This window comes from Pteropus medius, unplaced genomic scaffold (genome assembly GCF_902729225.1).
Source record: "Pteropus medius unplaced genomic scaffold, Ma_sr-lr_union100, whole genome shotgun sequence".
NCBI lineage: Eukaryota > Metazoa > Chordata > Mammalia > Chiroptera > Pteropodidae > Pteropus > Pteropus medius.
In genome coordinates, this window is record NW_024350924.1 from 4407528 (window position 1) to 4425156 (window position 17629).

A 17629-nucleotide genomic window follows, 5' to 3' on the forward strand; every position below is an offset into this window, starting at 1 on the left:
CCGCCATTCTTTCATGCTCCCAGAGCCTACAAGATACCTTTGTGTCCTTCCTAAAAGTCCTCTTTTTCTTCTCTTCAGCTGGTTTGAGTGGTGGTGGCACATGAGACCAGGAGAGGGCAAGCTATGTGTTGGAGGCAGGGAGCTGGCTGGCTTGGGCCAGGCTGGCACAGACAAACAGAGCCAGCAGGTGAGAGAAAGACAGACCGGTTACAGGGCGCCGCGGGCTTGGCACAGTCACACACATTCTCTCAACCCTCAAAGACAAGCATTATTACCCCCAAATTTAGGTGAGAACACGGAGACTTGGTGACTTCCCCGAGGTCACAGAGCTAGAGCACAAGAGATGAGGGTAGTAGAGTGTCCTTCCAATATTAAGCGAGGAGGGTAGTTGGATTGGGGAGAAAAGCATGGCTGTTTTGTGATATATAAAGAAGGATCTGTAAGGAGAGATCGTTAGGAACCAGGACAGATTTTTTTAGTTGATAATTAATGGAATAGAAATGGCGCCCAGGAAGGATGATTAGAAATGACATGAGAAGCATGGATTAAAGAGGGAAGCTGGAGTCAGGGAAGCTTATTCTCATGTCTAGTCCTAGTGGGAAGTGGCGATGCCTCCTGACCCTACCCCAGTGGGCAGGGGCTGGAGAAGGCAGAGAATGAGTATCAAGCCTCTCCATGGGCTCAGACCGAATTAAAGCTTTAGAAAATAGTGTAAGAGCCCTCATAGGGCATGAGCTGATTTGCTTGGACTTGTCAGAATACTCATTGACTTCACAGCTCCTTGTACCCTGGGCCTCGCAAACTTCTCTGTGGTTCTCACTCACCCAGGGGTGCAGGATGATGGCAAAGAGAAGAAACTGGCTTGGGAGAGGGAGCTATGGTGATCGGGAAACTCATCAAAGTCCCCACGAACCAGGGCTCGGTTCAAGATGGACAGGGGACAGGGAGAGTGACCCAGGAAATTAATGCTATGCTCCTTGAATTGGGTTCTAGATTCTGAGGACTGAGATTGTCCTGAAAATGGGAGGCTGAGTTAGAAAATGACAGAAAGAGGCTTAGAATATGGATGATCTGGAAATGAAGGGTAATCCAAGGAATGGGCTACCGTTGATTATTGAAAGGGGGCCTCGCTGGGAATGGGAGCATAAGGTCTGGGAATGCAGGGCTGCTCTGGGCATGTGGAGACTGAACAGGAAATAGGAACTAAACAGAAAGAGGAGATGGTCTGGGAACAGGGCCTTGCTGGAAGGGAAGCTTAGTGCTAGAGTTGGAAAACCAGTGATCTAGGAGGCCTGAGGCCACCCACGACACGAAGTGCTTTTCTGAGCCGACTTGGCAGGGTCCTCCCCTTTCCAAAAAAGATTGTTTCTCTAGTGAGTCTGAAGAAGGGACCTGTAGAGAGGGTCTGCACAGCCGAGGCGGGTGATGAATGGGTGGCAATCAGGCCAGTGGCTTTCAAACGTTTTCTGTCAGATAGAAAAACCCTGTCATCTCATTCCCAATTTTATTTCATTCTGTTTCACCTCATATTTCACTTAATGGGAACTGTCAAGGAAAGTCTTTGATTTTTTTTCCCTCCTCCTTCTCTGGCAGCTTATGCAGTCTGACAGCCTGAGAGACACGGGTTTTTGGAAGACTTACAATAAAATGAATTGTTATGGCCTCCAGTTTTAGAGTGTGTGGATCTGTGTGCACTTCTGTGGGTGCAGGCTTGCGTGTGCTCACTTGTGCATCTGCCAAGAGTGACATGTGTCAGGAGTGTGTGTATGTGTGTGTGACGAACTTAAAATAGCCTTGAATGAGGAGTTGGATGTATGAGTTTGAGTTCTGACTCTGATATTTAGTAGCTGAATATCAGATGTGACCTGAGTCTCAAGTGACTCACCTGTACACTGGGTATAATAACACGGGCCCACTATACCTCAGAGGTTGTCATGAGGGTCATGACAGAAGGAACAGAAATACTCTCTTGTGATCGATCAATGCTATTGATAATTACACCTATTATCTGTCTCCATGAGTGGCACCTCTTGATCTAGCCTGAGTTCTGTGGCATCTGTCTTGACGCTGCCCCTTCTCACAACCTGGACCCCTGATGCCCCGATCTTCTCAGAACCACCATGCCAGCTCCTGGTTTTGACCTAGCTCCTCTGACTGCTTCCCTTGCACCTGCTTGCTGGCTGCTGACCATTGTCAGAGAAAGTCACAGCACCCCTAGACTTATTCATTCATTAATTCAGCAAACACGTATTGAGCATTTACTGTGGCCAAGACTCTGTTAATCTCTGGGGACACACAGGTGAATAAAACAGAGGCCTTGTGCACAAGGAGCATTAGGACGATTCAGTACTTACAGTACAGTATAAGAAGCTTTATGTTGGAGCCAAACCCAAGGACCATGGCGATGCAGAGGAGGGACCCCTGGCTCACCTGGGGGTGAGGTAGCAGTGAAGGCTTCCTGGAGGAGGTGACCCTTGAAATGACTCTTAGTGGACGAGAGGGAGTTGGTTGCGTGAAGGGGATATGCACAAGCTGACCCTCAGGCCTTAACACTGCTTGGCAAACCCAGAGTCCTCTGTTGGGATTTTCCAGGTCTGTCCCCAGTTTCTCTTCCAAATCTTTACTACATTGCTCAAGCTGGTCACAGCCTCCAGGATGTCCTCCTTCAGCATCCCATCCCATGACCATTGGGTAAATCCATCCCATGACCATTGATAGGACTGAATCTCACTGCTCAAACACTCACATTGCAAACCGAACAAAGTCTCAACTCCTTAAGCTGGCATTCAAGGCCCTCCACAAGCGACCTCTCCAACTTGATACCCTATGATACTCCAAACACCAGTGAATCAAAACTCATGGCCAGTCTTTGAACGTATTATGCTCTTTCCTACTTTTCCATCTTTCCTCCTTGCTCTTCATTATGCTGGAAAGTTCTACCTGCCACCACATTCCATTTCCCTCTATGGAAGTCATAAGGACCCCTTGAGTCCTACAATTCCACTGTCCCAGAATGCCTTCTAGCATCCTCTATCCCACAAGGCACAGGTGACCAAGAAAGCTCAATGACGGACCCCACCGCACACAGACAAAAGGGACTACCTTCATACCAGGGACAACAGGAAACAATTATGGAACTTCAGATATCAGAGTGAATGAAGAGGCAGGCAGAGCGGACCGAGGTGCTCATAAAAATTATTCCACACAGGAAGCTATGGACATTGCTTCATGACAGAATAAACATGCAGTTTATATCTAGGTCTTCTCAGAATTCACAATTTCTAAAAGAACTGAATATAACTTTTAAAATATAAATCCGCATAGACAAGGAACATCAAGAGAGATCACAGCGAGTGAGAAATATTAACATAATTTTAGAAACTGGAAAGCACGTTCACTTATTTTGACCTAATTAAAATACTGAATTTCAACTGTAATTGAAAAGTTTTTTTAAAAAGGGGGAGGTAACGGGGAATAAGAGGTTCAAAAAAAAAAAAACACCTCTCTCTGTTTTTTTTACTACAAACATATTGTAGCAAACATTGCAAATCTGGGTCAGGTGGGATCACCGTGAATCTGAGAGGCTGTGCTTCAGGTTCTCTCGCTTGGTCTGAACCCTTTCAAGGCTCCATATTTGATTCTGTGTTAGTTATTTTGTGTTCGTTACCCTAAAGGGATCTCCCAAATTGTACCAAGTTCAAATTTCTAACACGTGAGACCACCTCTGGTTAAGGTAAATATATTGTTTACATTCAGGGAATTATTAAATAGTTTGAAACTTGGAAAAATTCAGGCCAATAAATAAGTTTGTCACAATCTCATCTGAAAAAAAAAAAAAGGAAAGAAAAGAAACTGGAAAGAAAATGGAAAAGAGATAACTGATTTAGCAGAGCAGAGAAACAAATTCCTACAAAAAGGAAGCTAATGAGAGGTAGGCTGATTCTCACCTATATCAAGCGCTTCTTATACATCTTGTTCCTCAGCATCCAATGCACCATGACCAGCTGTGCATGGGATCCAAGCAAGGTCATGCCAGCACGACCCAGCAGCACCTCATCTCACGACTGCACTACACATCTCGCAGCTGCTGGGAGCTGTCCTGAAGACACCGTGGGACTTGCTCGGTGCCCATGATAAGCCACCTAGAACTGCAGGAAAGTCAACTCCATATAGAGTGAACCTTTGACCAGTAGGAGCAAGGGATCTCTTGCCACCCTCAGACAGACTGTACCAAGGTGCACTCATTCACATTTGAAAGTCAGTCCTGCAAGACTGAGGAATCAGTTACTCTTGAACTAAGTGGTGGCCAGCACAGTAACACATTGTTGCGTAGTCCCCCCATCCCCCTCCCAACTTCCCTGCCTTACCGTTTGCCCATTTACCCTTCTTATGTATCTCTGGTATTGTCCTGCCTGATAAAATACAATACGTAAAGGCTATGGAAATGCAATGGAGCAGGGAGAAAGAATGACCACCCCACCCCACTGCCATGAGTAGGATCTGAGTTGGGAAGTAAAAGAAAAGTTTAAATTGGATGTGAAATGAAAGTATTGATTTAGATCCACCTGGCCTTTTTAATACCTGAAAATAAAACTTCTAATATTTGAAAGTGCCTGGAAAACTGTGGAGTATGGCCAGGGGCAGGGAAGGGTGATCCAACAGGGCAGAATAGAAGTTTGAAGGGCAAGTGCTTATTTGCTGGTCCATTTTTTAAGTTACCTTATTTTAAAAGGAAGAGAACTAACATGCATTGACACCTGCGATGTGACAGGCGTGTACGTATCATTATTTCATTTAACCCTTACAATAATCTTTCCAAGTAGATGTCTTGCCAATCAGGGAACTGAAGCTCAGAGAGGTTCCCAAGATCACACAGCTGTAAAGTGATGGGCCAGGAATCAATGATAGACATGTCCCCAGAGCCCATGTGCACCCCAGCCAAAGTGATTCAAAGTCCAGCTATTGATGTCAAACAGATGGGGTTCAAGCTACAAGGCGGCCAGGAACTAGGACCACGTCTCTTAGACACATTGTTTACTCTCCCTTGGCCTCAGTTTTCTAGTCACTAAAACAGAAAAATAGTACCCTGGTTGAGGCTTGTGAAGATTCAATGAGATCATTCACATACAGAGTTTAGCATATTTCTTGGCATAAAGCAACTCTTGATCAACAACATCAGCTATCACCATTAAATTATATTGTACTCTGAATAAGAAAATTAGTGTCAAATTGAAATATGGCAATAATTCAGAAGTGCCTAGAACACTATTGGACAAACAGCAGATTCTCAGTGATTGGTTGAATTTTAAGTTGAGTTTCTTCTCTCCTGTGATAATATACATACTCATATGAAATGTGTTACATTCTGCATCATATTGTAGATATTTCATAAAAACAGAATTGCAAAATTGGAAGGGATCTTGGAAGCCTTTTATTTAAGTATTTGATCTCTTAATAGACTAAACTTCTGAAAGATAGAGGTCATATCTTGCATTTCCTTCATTAATTTACTTATTTATTCATTCAAGAAATATGTATATAAGACCTACAGATCAAGTACTGCACGAGACATTTAGAGAGAGACAGAGATGATTAGACTCTAGATCCTGCCCTCAGGAGCTTGTAACCTAAGCAAATCTGAGAACAGCTTCAGGAAGGGAGGTGCAGACGAGGTCCTGGGTTCAGCACAATCTACCGCGTGCAGCATCCCTCACGGCACTCGGCGTGTACAAAACGGTTGTTGAACCAATAATGAACGAAAGTGCCTGTGACTAAGGAAAGTGTACACCCAGAAGGACAGGAGACAGAGTGCCCTGAGCACACATTTCTGGGCATTAAAATTTCATGCTGTTTTGCAGAGTGAACTAATGGCACACTGCACTCTGTGCCCTTGATTGTTTGTTCAGTCTTTTTCTCTAGCCTGTTCTGTGCCCGTGTTACTCTCTATACTGTAGAAGTTTACTGGACTCACCCAGGAACCTGGTGGTGATCTGATTTAGGCATTCCCAGATTCCAGACAGGCACAAGCCAGGGTCTTCCCAGAAGTATCAGATGGAAGAAGGGACAGAGAACAGGGAGGAGGGAAGATGGTCTTGCTCCAACCGTACTAGGTTTCTTCCCTCTGGGCTTTCTTTGAAGGCTTTGTCTCTGCGGGAGAAATGGGCTGTATGTGGTTCATCTTCTTTCTTTTTCCTTCTTGTTCTAGGAGCTCAGGGTGTGTGCACGTGTGCATGCACACACACACATGCATCATGTTCTAATAGATGCATGCTACATGCTCTCACAAATAAGAGATCGATGGTCTCAGAGACAGCCCTTACCCCCCGCCCCCCTATACCGGGCCACTTTGTATTCTTACATCAGGGAGACATCAGCCTTCCGTCAACAACAGCCCCCTACCGCCACCACCACCGCGACCAAACAGGGATTCTCAGTGCCAGGGATTCTACCATGGCAGTCTCAATTAACTGTTAAAATGCAGACACCACAAGACAGGATCCTGCTCTCAGTCTCTTAGTCATTCAGGATGAGTGAGAGCATAAGATTCTTTTTGGAGAGCAGGGAATATGAGACACAAAAATGTCAAGAGGGAAAGAGAGGCACTAACTCCATGCAAGGACAAAGGACTTGGACCAGGGCACTCAGTTCAAGTCATACTGCCCACCAGCTGTGTGTCCTAGGCTTGGTTCTAAGCTCCATGGAGAACCAACGAGTAAGACCGAGATTCAGAGCGGCTCACAGCTTTGTAACTGAGACTAAGTAAATAAGTGATAAGTAAACATATAAGTAGTAGGTGCTATCATTGAAGAAAAAGTTAGGTGGGAGTCCAGTGGAGGGGTACCCAAACCCAGGCTGAAAGGTTGAGGTCAAAAAGGAGAGCTTCTTGAAGATGGTGATAGTAGAGCTAGTGAACTAAAGGTACACCTCACCGATGTTTAAAAAGAAATGGTCATAGAGGTTGAAATTAGACGAGACTGCTCTCTGAGTCTGGAAATTTTCCCCTCCCTAGAAAGCAGGGTGGTAGAGCAGAAAGCACTTCAGACCGGGTCTCAGGTGCTCTGAGGTCATGCACCAGCCTTGACATTCCCCAGCCAGATGGCTTCCAGAGAGGCACTTTGCCTCCCTCAGCCTCATGCTCCTCAGGGGCTGTCTGCCCTGCCTCCGTCCTCAAGCTGTCCCAATGACTTGATCAGATAGCCCTGGTGCAAATGCTCTGTCAACTATGTGACTCTAGGAGTGAGTGATTATTTCTCTTTGTCTGGGTGGATCCCTTCCTTTCTGCCTCCCTGAATGCCAGGATGAGTTTAATAAGGCTTCCTTGCCTGCCACATCAACTCCAAGCTTCCAGACATCTTCCTTGGGGCTGCACTGAGGTCCCTAAGCAACTGTTTCCAGCTCCAGGCTCCAGTATCAGGAAGCAAGAGTCTTAATGGGGAGAAGAGTAAAGCAGAGGAAATGAGTTACTCGGGATTTGGGGCTAATGAGCACATTGGTCACACAGTATTAATGACCACACAATAAGGACTCTAGTCTAGGCTCAGGGTATCCTCTTTACAAGTGCCAGAGACATGACTAAGCGATAATTATCCTATTAAATATTCCATGTTTTTTATAAAGACAATAATAGTCTTCCAACCTCTGCAGCCACTGATATCTGTTCTCTCTATTCCATTTATTCTGAAAATTCACTGACAAATAGAATGTAAATAGAAGTTTGAAGATGGAAGGTCAGGACTAGGATCGGCTCGGGCTGCCTTGATTTTGCCTCTCACAGATTGTCAGTGTTCACGACTTCAGGGTTACCACCTCAGATGCATGACAGCATTTACTAGAAGAACTGAAGGTTTAGCTCCCTGAAGGGCTGGACTTCGGCAAGAGTGTGAAATAGGTGAGCTTTGCAGAGAGGTGGAAAGAACACTCAGACTCTAGAGAACTGGTGACCTTTGGCCTTGAAGCTCTGTGATGTTCAGTGTCCTTACCTATAAAAAGAATCACACTCTCATCTCTCTCTTGGAGCTCTTGTGAGGATAAAAGGAAATAATGGAAGTGAAACTGTTTTGTGAATTATAATTAGTTTACCATCATATTTATATCTATATCTATATCTATATCTATATATCTATATAATGATATCACAGAAGGCAGCCATAAGATAATATATAATATATATAATATAATAAGATTATATATATACACATATATGTGTGTGTGTGTGTGTGTGTATATATATATATATAATCTTATGGCTGCCTTCTGTGATATCATTTTCTTGGTCCTAGTCTCTTGCCCTGAGCACCATACTAGAGAACTCTCTTAAGAGAGTGACTCTTAATGAGCCCTGACTCTTTTAATAAATATAACCCAAATTGCCTAATTTTCATGAGTTATTACAAGGAATAGGGACAATAACTAGTTTACACTGAAGTATAAATACATGTTTATATCCAGGAGCTGTCCACACCTCAGATCTGATATCCTAAATGCATTCATCTCTAATGGAAACTCAAACTAAGCTCTATTGAGCTAAAGAGTGCATGGAAACTTTCCGATGCATCTTCACCCCACTTAAATCACTCTCTGTAACTGGAAGTCCATAGTTCTTAGGATTGCATTCAGAGACTTTATTCAGAGCCCCTGATAATCTGACCCTGATATTTCTTTCCAAATTTATCTTCCATTACCTCTATAAATTCTTCCCTTAAGAAACTAAATTCTTTGTTGTTCTATACCGTATGCCCTGTGCTTTCTTTTTTAAAAAAATCAGTTTATCGAGGTGTGATGGACATACAATAAGTATACATATTTAATGTATAAAACTTGAGGAGCTTGGGGTACATACCCATGAAATTATCACCACAATCTATTCTGTAAAGATATCCATCGCCTCCAAAAGTTTCCTTCCATTCTATTTATTTATGTATTTTCTGATAAGAACACTTAAGATCTACTTCCTTAGAAAAATTTTAAGTCTGCAGTACAGTATTCTAACCACAGGCACCATGCTGTACAGCAGATCTCTAGGACTCACTCATCTTGCCTAACCAAACCTCTGTCCCCTTTGACTAACCCCTCCCTGGTTCCCCCTCTCTCTGGCCTCTGGCAACCACCATTCTGTCTCTGCTTCTATGAGTCTGACTATTTTCGGTTTCTCACATATGTGACATCATGTTGTAGTTATTCTTCTGTGTCTGGCTTATTTAACTCAGCATACTGTCCTCCAGGTTCATCTATGTGTTTAAAAATGGCAGGATGTCTATCTCTTCTAAGGCTGAATAATATTCCAATGTATGTATATACATTTTCCTCATCCATTCATCTGTTGATGGACATTTGGGTTGCTTTCATGCCTTGGGTATTGTGAATAATGCTGCAATGAACATGGGAGTGCAGATATACCTTCAAGATCCTGCCTGATCTTAATTCTTTTGGATATGTACCCAAAAGTGAGATTGTTGGATTATGAGGTACTTCTGTTTTTAATATTTTGAGGAATCTCTGATTTTGGCAATGATTTCTTTGATATGATTCCAAAAACATGGAAAACAGAAAGCAAAAATGGACAAATGGGACTACATCAAACTAAAAAGCTTCTACACAGCAAAGGAAACAATCAACAAAATGAAAAGGCAACCTACAGAATGGGAGAAAATATTTACAAACCATAATCTGATAAGGAGTTAGTTTCCAAAATATGTAAGTAACTCCTACAATTCATTCACAAAATAACAAATGACCCAATTAAAAAATGGACAAAGGAACTGCATAGGCATTTCTCCAATGAAAACATACAAATGGCCAACAGGTATATAAAAAGGTGCTCAACATCAGAGAAATGCAAGTGCAAATCAAAATCACAATGAGATATCAGATATCACCTCACACCTGTCAGGATAGCTATTATCAAAAAAAAAAAAGTAACAAGTGTTGACAAGGATGTGGAGAAAAGGGAACCCTTGTACACCGTGGGTGGGAATGTAAATTGGTCAGTCACTATGGAATATCCTGTGCTGTCTTGCCTACGAGCCTCTGTTTCTGCTGTTCCATCTGCCTGGAATGCTCATACTCTCACCTCTGCGTATCCAAATTCAACCTATTCTTTAAGACTAAACTCACAGTCCAATTCCTGCACAAAAGGAGTGCTCTAGTAGTTAAGAGAAGAGAGAGAGATCACCAAGGTTGAAATGGACCCTTCTTTGGGTCAAATACTGGCTTTCCAGAAATTCTCTGTGAATATACATGTATTCCTGAGAGTGAATAATTCAGTCTGCTCCCAACACTCTGACATGAATGAGTGCATCAGATAGTTTTCCTGGTAACAAGGTAGAGGAAACATATGGACACTAGTGTATAAACACCAGGTACTCAGCATGGGTGAGTAGGACCTGGACTAAGGTGAGGCTGGCATTGTGCCCGGGGTTCACAATTTAAGGAGGCAACTGCAGGATCATGCCAGTGCAGAGCTGTCACTTAAACGAACTTGAGAGCGAGTGCTCCCTTATCCTTTTTGACCTAGGCAGGAGGCTTGCCTCCCCCATGCCCTGGCATAGAGGATACAGAAAGGGATCAAAGAGCACAGAATAAGGACCAGGATGGAAAGGACAAAATTCGTTTCACAGTGGTGCCAAGAACCAGCCTTGGATATGAGCTACACTATCTGTATCACCTTCACCAACCATTGCTTTTTGTAGTAGTTCAGAGAAAATTGTTATACTGCCAAGCTAACCTCTAACCTCTCCCAGAGTGATCCAAAGCCTATAAGATTAAATGATCTAAAATCTCTTGCAATTTGAACGATGCCTAAAGGAGCTCAACTTTCCTGTTTAACTCAGGCACAGCTTCCACCATAGGTTGGATCATTACCTCTCCAACCCCAGCTCCCTCCTTATGCCCTATATTTGCCAGGCTAATGCTATTTTGGGTGCTATCATGGTAAATAATGCAGGGAAGTGTCATGGAGGCTCTAGAAGAAACTTTAGAAGGGAGAAGTTTTCAATATCCCTCAAATCGCTTTTCAAAGTGAAATGAGATGAATTTATTAAACATTTTTCCAACACTACCTCCGCTATGATTGAAATTCCAACTTCTTTAAATGACATCCAGTTTCTGAAACACTGATTAAAAGTGTCTCTGAGACTTAACGGAAAAACAAATGAGACAGATAAAAGGCATTTTCACTGTATTGCCAAAAAACGGCCCCAATCTGTCCTAATTCCTTCTAAAACACCATTTTGTGGTACTCTTTAAACAAATATAATCTGATATGATCTTAAAGGACCTCAGATCTGGGTAATTTTATAAAACCCAGAGAAGGCGTCAGGATGTGAAGCCTTCACTGGTCTTAAGTATTAAGCTTTCAGCTGAGTCCACAGCCCCCAGGAATTCTAATTTAGCAGAAATGCTGCTAAGACGTTTTATTCAACCTGTGGCATTCAGATTCATTTAGAATCAGACACTACTAGAGGATGCTCCTCTGCACCATAATTAATTTAAGAAGAAAAGTTATAATATTGCCTTAAATTTCTATAATGCTTTACAGTTTGCAAAGCACAGTTGTCTCTGTTCTTTTTTATCTTTGAGGCTGTCTCACTGGAGATTCAAGCATCCACCGTCAGAGATGCGGAGAGGAGATGTGTTGAGGGTTCCCCAACGCATCTCCAAGATGGCTTAGAAAAGTCTCTATATCTTTTGTTTTCATGATCTCTATTCCTTGTGTCTGTGTCTCCATGTCCATCTAGAATTAGGGAATCAGGGAGACAGTGGGGGGAAATCCGAGATGAATCAAAAGGTGGTGACCTCGTCAGGGGGCTGTAATATGATGGTGTTGATCTAAACAATCTACAAATTAGGCCTTGTAATCTATGATGGCAAAACTCTACTAATTTCTGTCAATTCTGTGCAAATTTCCTCAGTATCCTCCTATTTTATATTCATGGGATATCTTTGTGCAGCTTTGATGGGTCTGGTCAGTCTTCAGAGAACCCTAGAAAGGCTTCAGGGCTCAGAAGTCCAAGGCTGATAACTAGAGGTTATATCGTTGGGAGCTGTAGTTCCCTATCACTCAGTGGATATTTCTATATTTTTTCTAAAATTTTAAGGCAGCAATTCAATACTGGCTATACATTAGAATCACTTACAGAAGCTTTTGAACACACTAAAGCTTGAACATCATTCCCATACACTCTGATTCAATTTTTTTTGTGGGGAGTGGGACCTGGCTGCAATATTTTACAAAGCTCTAGGTAATTCAAATGTGCACCCAGCACTGAGAACCGTTGCTCTAGATGCAGAGGTTCTTAAGCTTTAGCAATTACCAAAATCTCCTGAAGCATTTGTTAAAACACAGACTTGGGGGCCCACTTCCAGGGCTTCTGATTCAGTCGGTCTAGGGTGAGAGATGAGAATTTGTGTTTATAATTGGTTCCCAGGTCCTGCTGATGCTGCTAATTTCAGGGACCACACATAAAGAATTGCTGCTGTAGAGTGTCACAAAGCATTTCACTTACATATCAAAATCAATTCAGCTAAATCCCTTAAATTTACAGGGAACACCACTCAGTGACTCAGATAATCCTACTTGCTTAGGTCTAATTATTTGCCTGGCTCAGTGTGAAGCAACAAAGTAGCACAATGAAACCCACTTTCCAGCTCTCACTCTCGGCCCCTCTCTCTTTCCATTTCCTTCTTTGTATTGATGGAATCTAGAGAGCACTTCATTTTTGGAAAAGCCCAAAAAGGTCATTTCTAACATTTTGCCTGGGGCCGCCAAATGTCTACCCAGTAGTTAGGGTTGCTTCACGCTGGGTCAGTCCTTGGCAGAGACTGATGGGTTCTGGCTTCAGCACCCTGGAGAGCAGCCTCTGCGCTATACATCGTGATAGAACAAGGACAATGTAACCGCAGTAATCATTCCCAGTGAAAAGGAAGAAGAATGAAAGACACACAGCAGTTCCTGATCTGCAACGAATTCCTAAACCCCACTCGGCAAACATTGCAAAATCTCTTAATAGTACAAGTCCCTCAAAAACTTAATGGGCTTTTGTTCTATTTGCTTCCATTCTGTGCTAGTCAGTTGCATGTGCTAATAATCACATGAAAAGTTTTCAACTCTCTTGCCTTCCTGCTCACATACCTCTCTCCCTTTCTCCCTCCCACTGTCTCTCTCGACTTAATGATAGCTATCTTGAGTTTATCAGGCTGTGAAAGACTGTATCTCCAGCATTAAGAATGGTGCCTTGCACCTGGTAAATACTCAATAAACATCTTGAATGAAGTATTTAGGGGAAAGTGTACAAATATCTCCAATTTATTTAGAGATGCAACCAAAAGTCTGAGTGGTTCTTAAATTTGAGCAAGCACCAGAATCACCTGGTTTGTTAATACACAGATTACTGGGCCTACCTCAAGAGTTTCTGATTTGCTTGTTCTGTGGTGAGAGCTGAGATGGTTTGTTGGATGGCTGGAAGAATGAAGAAATCAGTGATTATGTGATGGGACAGTGCTAGCGATAGAACTGGTGTAGAGGGCACACAGGTGTTCACTGTCAAAGTCTTTGAACTTTACGTTTAAATTTTTCCATAATAAAACGTTGGGAAAAAATAATGTCATGCCCAATGTCTAAGTACCTTGCTTTAAAGAACGTACAGTAATTTACAGCTTAGACCTGTGCATGTACTCTCGCACTCCCCCACCCCCCGCACACCCCTAACGCCCCCCCCCCCCACACACCTTGTGGGGAAAGAGAGAGACCACCAAGGGAGGCTGAGGACATTGAGTCTTGGACTTTCCAAACCTTAGATAATTAGTCCATTGTGTTTGGAGCAGCTCTGCACTGACAGCCTGGCTAGCATAGGCCTCCAGCAAATGCCTCCATCAGGACCAAACACTAGAAAGATGGTGCTCTAAGGGCAGGCAGGAGAGAAAGATTGGAAGTCAGAGGTCATTGTCTCCTGGAGCCTCAGGCTGGAGAGAAAGAAAATACATCTCAGACACCAAGAGGCAAGATGCGGTCCCCGTGTCAACCCTGAGCTCACACCCTCCCTGTGTCCAGCTTTCCCAGGCCAGGGACTACATCTCCTTCCTCTGTGCACCTGCAGGACCCAGGGCTCTGCATTTATGTAGGGCTGCATCAGAAACTGTGAGCCATCACTGGACAAAGTCTATGCCATATCAGGAATGGAGCAACGTCTCAGGCTGAAGAAGCCCTCTTGAGTTATTTCCGAGCGAGATCCATCATCATGATGCCAAATCACTGATCTACCCTTCCTGCCCAAGAGATCCCTGGTTTTGGGCAATGAGAAAAAGAATTTGAACTAGATATTAGAGAGATGTGCCCCAATGCCTGGGCGTATTACATGCTGGTCAAAGAACATGGAGCATCCCCCTTTATACAAGTCCTGAAGCAACAGCTCTGCACAGTCATGCTTCTTCTAAAGCATGCAGAGATTTTCAGACCGCAACTTTTGCAGTTTATTAGATGGCGTGAGTGGAAGAATGAGAAGAAGGGCAGGTAGAGGTGCAGAGGTGGCCTTAGGGCCTAGCAGCCTGGGCTTTAGCTCAGCTACTTGAGAAAGGTCTTTGCCTTCCCCCCTTCGTCTCCTGGCTGCTCCCCCCTCCCCTCCGCCCCCACTGCAGTCAGGGCAGCTCGGACTGTGGGAAAGGAAAGCAGAGCCAATGCTCCCCTTGAGTCACTCAGGAAGCAAGTGGTTTTCGGTCATGCTTTTTCCCTGGCCCCTTTTTATTAGGTTATGAAGCCCTCCTTCTTATGGATGCCAAAAAGCGGAGTGGGGGATGAGGAACAAGGAGATGGAAAGAAATAATGTGAGACGAAACAACCCTGATGACTCAGCCTTCCATCTTGGGTGTTGAACCATACCCCAAGAACGAAGGGGGAGCTGGTTGTAGAGAAACAGCTTATCCCTGTCATCATCTCATAAAGCATCACCAAGGCAGCTGGAAAAGGAGTCAGCTCTACACCCTGCTCTGCCAGTGCCCTTGGCAGCCAGGGTCTCCCTCAGAGCCCACTCTGTGGGCAAAGCACACCCAGAGCTTATCCCTTAAGGACAGTCATGGTGGCCCATTAGTCTTGAAACTCGACTGCTCAGCATGCAGTCTGGCACACCATAGGAGCTCAATAAATGCTGGATCCCTTTGTGTGTGAATGGATGACAGCTTCCCACTTATTCAGTCTCCCCTCCCATCACTTGGCCCATCCTGCAGGCAGAGAGGCAAGCTCCAGCCAGCGAGATGGCACAGACATCAGTGCACAAGTGCTTGACACTCTCCTCACGGAGCTGTCACTCTGGCACCAACGTGCTCTCCCTGCAGAGCAAGCTCCACGTAGATTTTCTCCTCTGAATTCTCTAGGAAGATCTATTGATCGAGTCCAAGTGACATCAATAGACCCAAGAAACTAAATAATGCTTCTGGAGTTTGCCTTAAAATATGTATGACTTAGCCTTGAGACACTACCTGGTGGCTTCGCATCCTTCCCCTCTCTCTCTCCCAATCCATTATGACTATTAAACACCATCCTCATCTCAGCTCTACCCTCCCCTTCCCAACCCAGGTACTTCGTGTCTAGTCCCAGGGTGACATAAAGAGGCTGTGAGTGGAAATTAAAGTTGAGGGTGACAGGAAATGGAGGAAGTCATGCAATTTCACTCCAAGTCTCAAAGCAACTCCTTGACACAAGGGTTCTCAGGGCTCTGGCCACTGCTGCTCCATTTCTCAAAATGAAATTACCCAGAGACCCATTTCCTCCACAGGCTGGTGGGTGCACTCTGCCTTCACCCTCTGAGAAGCCCCAAGCCTCTGTATCTACTCAGGAAACGGATTCACAGTTTCCTCCTGGAGCTGGGATGGATGCTGACATGAGCTCTGAGGGCTGGTTTGGCTCCCCCTCGGTCCCTACCTAGTCCCCGCTGTGATTCCTGGAGCTACACTACCATTTTCTCTCCTGAGGGATCCACAGGATGTAGGTCCATGTTGACCGCTTTGCCACGCACGCGTCCTGTGACCTAAAGCAATGTTCTGTACTACAGATCCCTTCCCGTAAATAATATCTACCTCATAGGGACAGTGCAAGAATTAACTGAGCTAATATACACAGCGTGTTTAGCTTACTGCCTGGAACACAGGATTAGTAATAAAAATAACAGCTTCTCTCTAGGGAGCACTTATTATGCATTAGGCAGTGCTTACACTAATCGCCTCAATCTTCGTGACCACCCTATGAGATAAGTACAATCGTCAGAGCCATTCCACGGATGTGGACTCTGAGATACACAGAAGCTAAGTAACTTGCCCCATACCCACAGCTGGTAAATGACAAAGCTGAAATGTGAACACAGTTCTGTTTTATTCCAGGGCTTATGTGCGAAACTACTGCACCAATGTCGATTCAACACACACCACTTCACTTTTTCCTTCCTACCCACCTCTCTCCAGCTCCCCACCGCCCCTGCTGCCAACTGTGAAATTCATTGTCAGAACACAAGATTTGATAGTAGAGTGGCAAACTTTTTCTGTAAAGAGCAAAATTATGAGTATTTTCAGCTCTGTGGGCCATACGGTCTCTGGCACACTACTCAACTCTGCCTGTGTAGTGTGAAAGCAGATACAAACAACAGGGAAGGGAGCAGGTATGGCGATGTTCTAATAAAACTTTATCGACAAAAATCGGCAACTGGATTTGGCCCGAGGGCCACAGTTTGCTGACTCTGCTCTAGGGAAAATAGACTCAGGTTGGAGCATACTTGGCAAACACTAGGAGCTGAATAAGGACGTGCGGGTTGATTTAGGGGTTGTTTTGTCCATCTCCTTGAATCCAGGCAGTAGTATCAATAAATAAGCCATTCCTCAATTACAGTTACAGGAAAGCTGATTCCACTCTTAGCTGAACCGTTTGTTTTTGTTTTTAATTTATGTCAGGAGGGTTCCCTCCTACTTTGGTTCATCTGTGAATTGAGATTTTCTCTGCTGAGAACTAACAGTCTATGGCATCCAACTTAAATCTACCCCCTCCCTGAACAATCACACTCACCAAGAGATGAAGGTTCTCTCCTTATAGAGCTACAGCAGAGGTTTCTGTTTCATAGAAGATGAGAAAGGCCTGCTTCTTCCTCCCTGGGCCATTGGGCCACCAGCTGCTAAAGAAGAAACTAACTACAGCTTTATTCCCTCCTTCCAGTGGTGAGAAAGCCACCTCGGGTGGAGTGGGTCCCTCCAAAGTAGTGCCAGTGTGATTAAAAGGTTGTCACTTCAGGAGGAGCTTGGGAGCCAGCCAATGAGGCAGCAGTATAGGGGTTCCTCACCTTCTCGGCAGCCATCGCCACTGGGGCCCAGTCTGCAAGAGACAGACAGAACATATTTTGAGCTGATTTGTTTTCATTTGTATATGTTGGTTTGTGGGCATGGAATGTGCAAAATGCCCATATGGTCCCCAGCACAGGTTACGCAAAAAATCCAATCTTGTCATTGAAATGAAGCCAGAATTAAACAGCCAGTTCGATGAACCACGCCATCTACAGTCCTGAGCACTTTGGGGAGAGCAGGAGGCAGGAGAAAGCTTCGGTTCTGACAAGCAAGGGCCTAACCAATTGAGCCAATTCCTATTTATTTGGGGTTGCTT

The 17629-nt window shown here is 44.2% G+C and overlaps 1 long non-coding RNA gene across 1 annotated transcript in view; it reads right to left on the minus strand.

The window, feature by feature from the left end:
• Positions 1 to 17629, minus strand: part of LOC120585037 (uncharacterized) — a 240904-nt gene that overhangs the window by 71179 nt on the left and 152096 nt on the right. The window contains exon 5 of the long non-coding RNA XR_005648197.1: positions 17042 to 17344. This is a non-coding gene — a long non-coding RNA (uncharacterized LOC120585037). The remainder of the gene's footprint in view (positions 1 to 17041; positions 17345 to 17629) is intronic.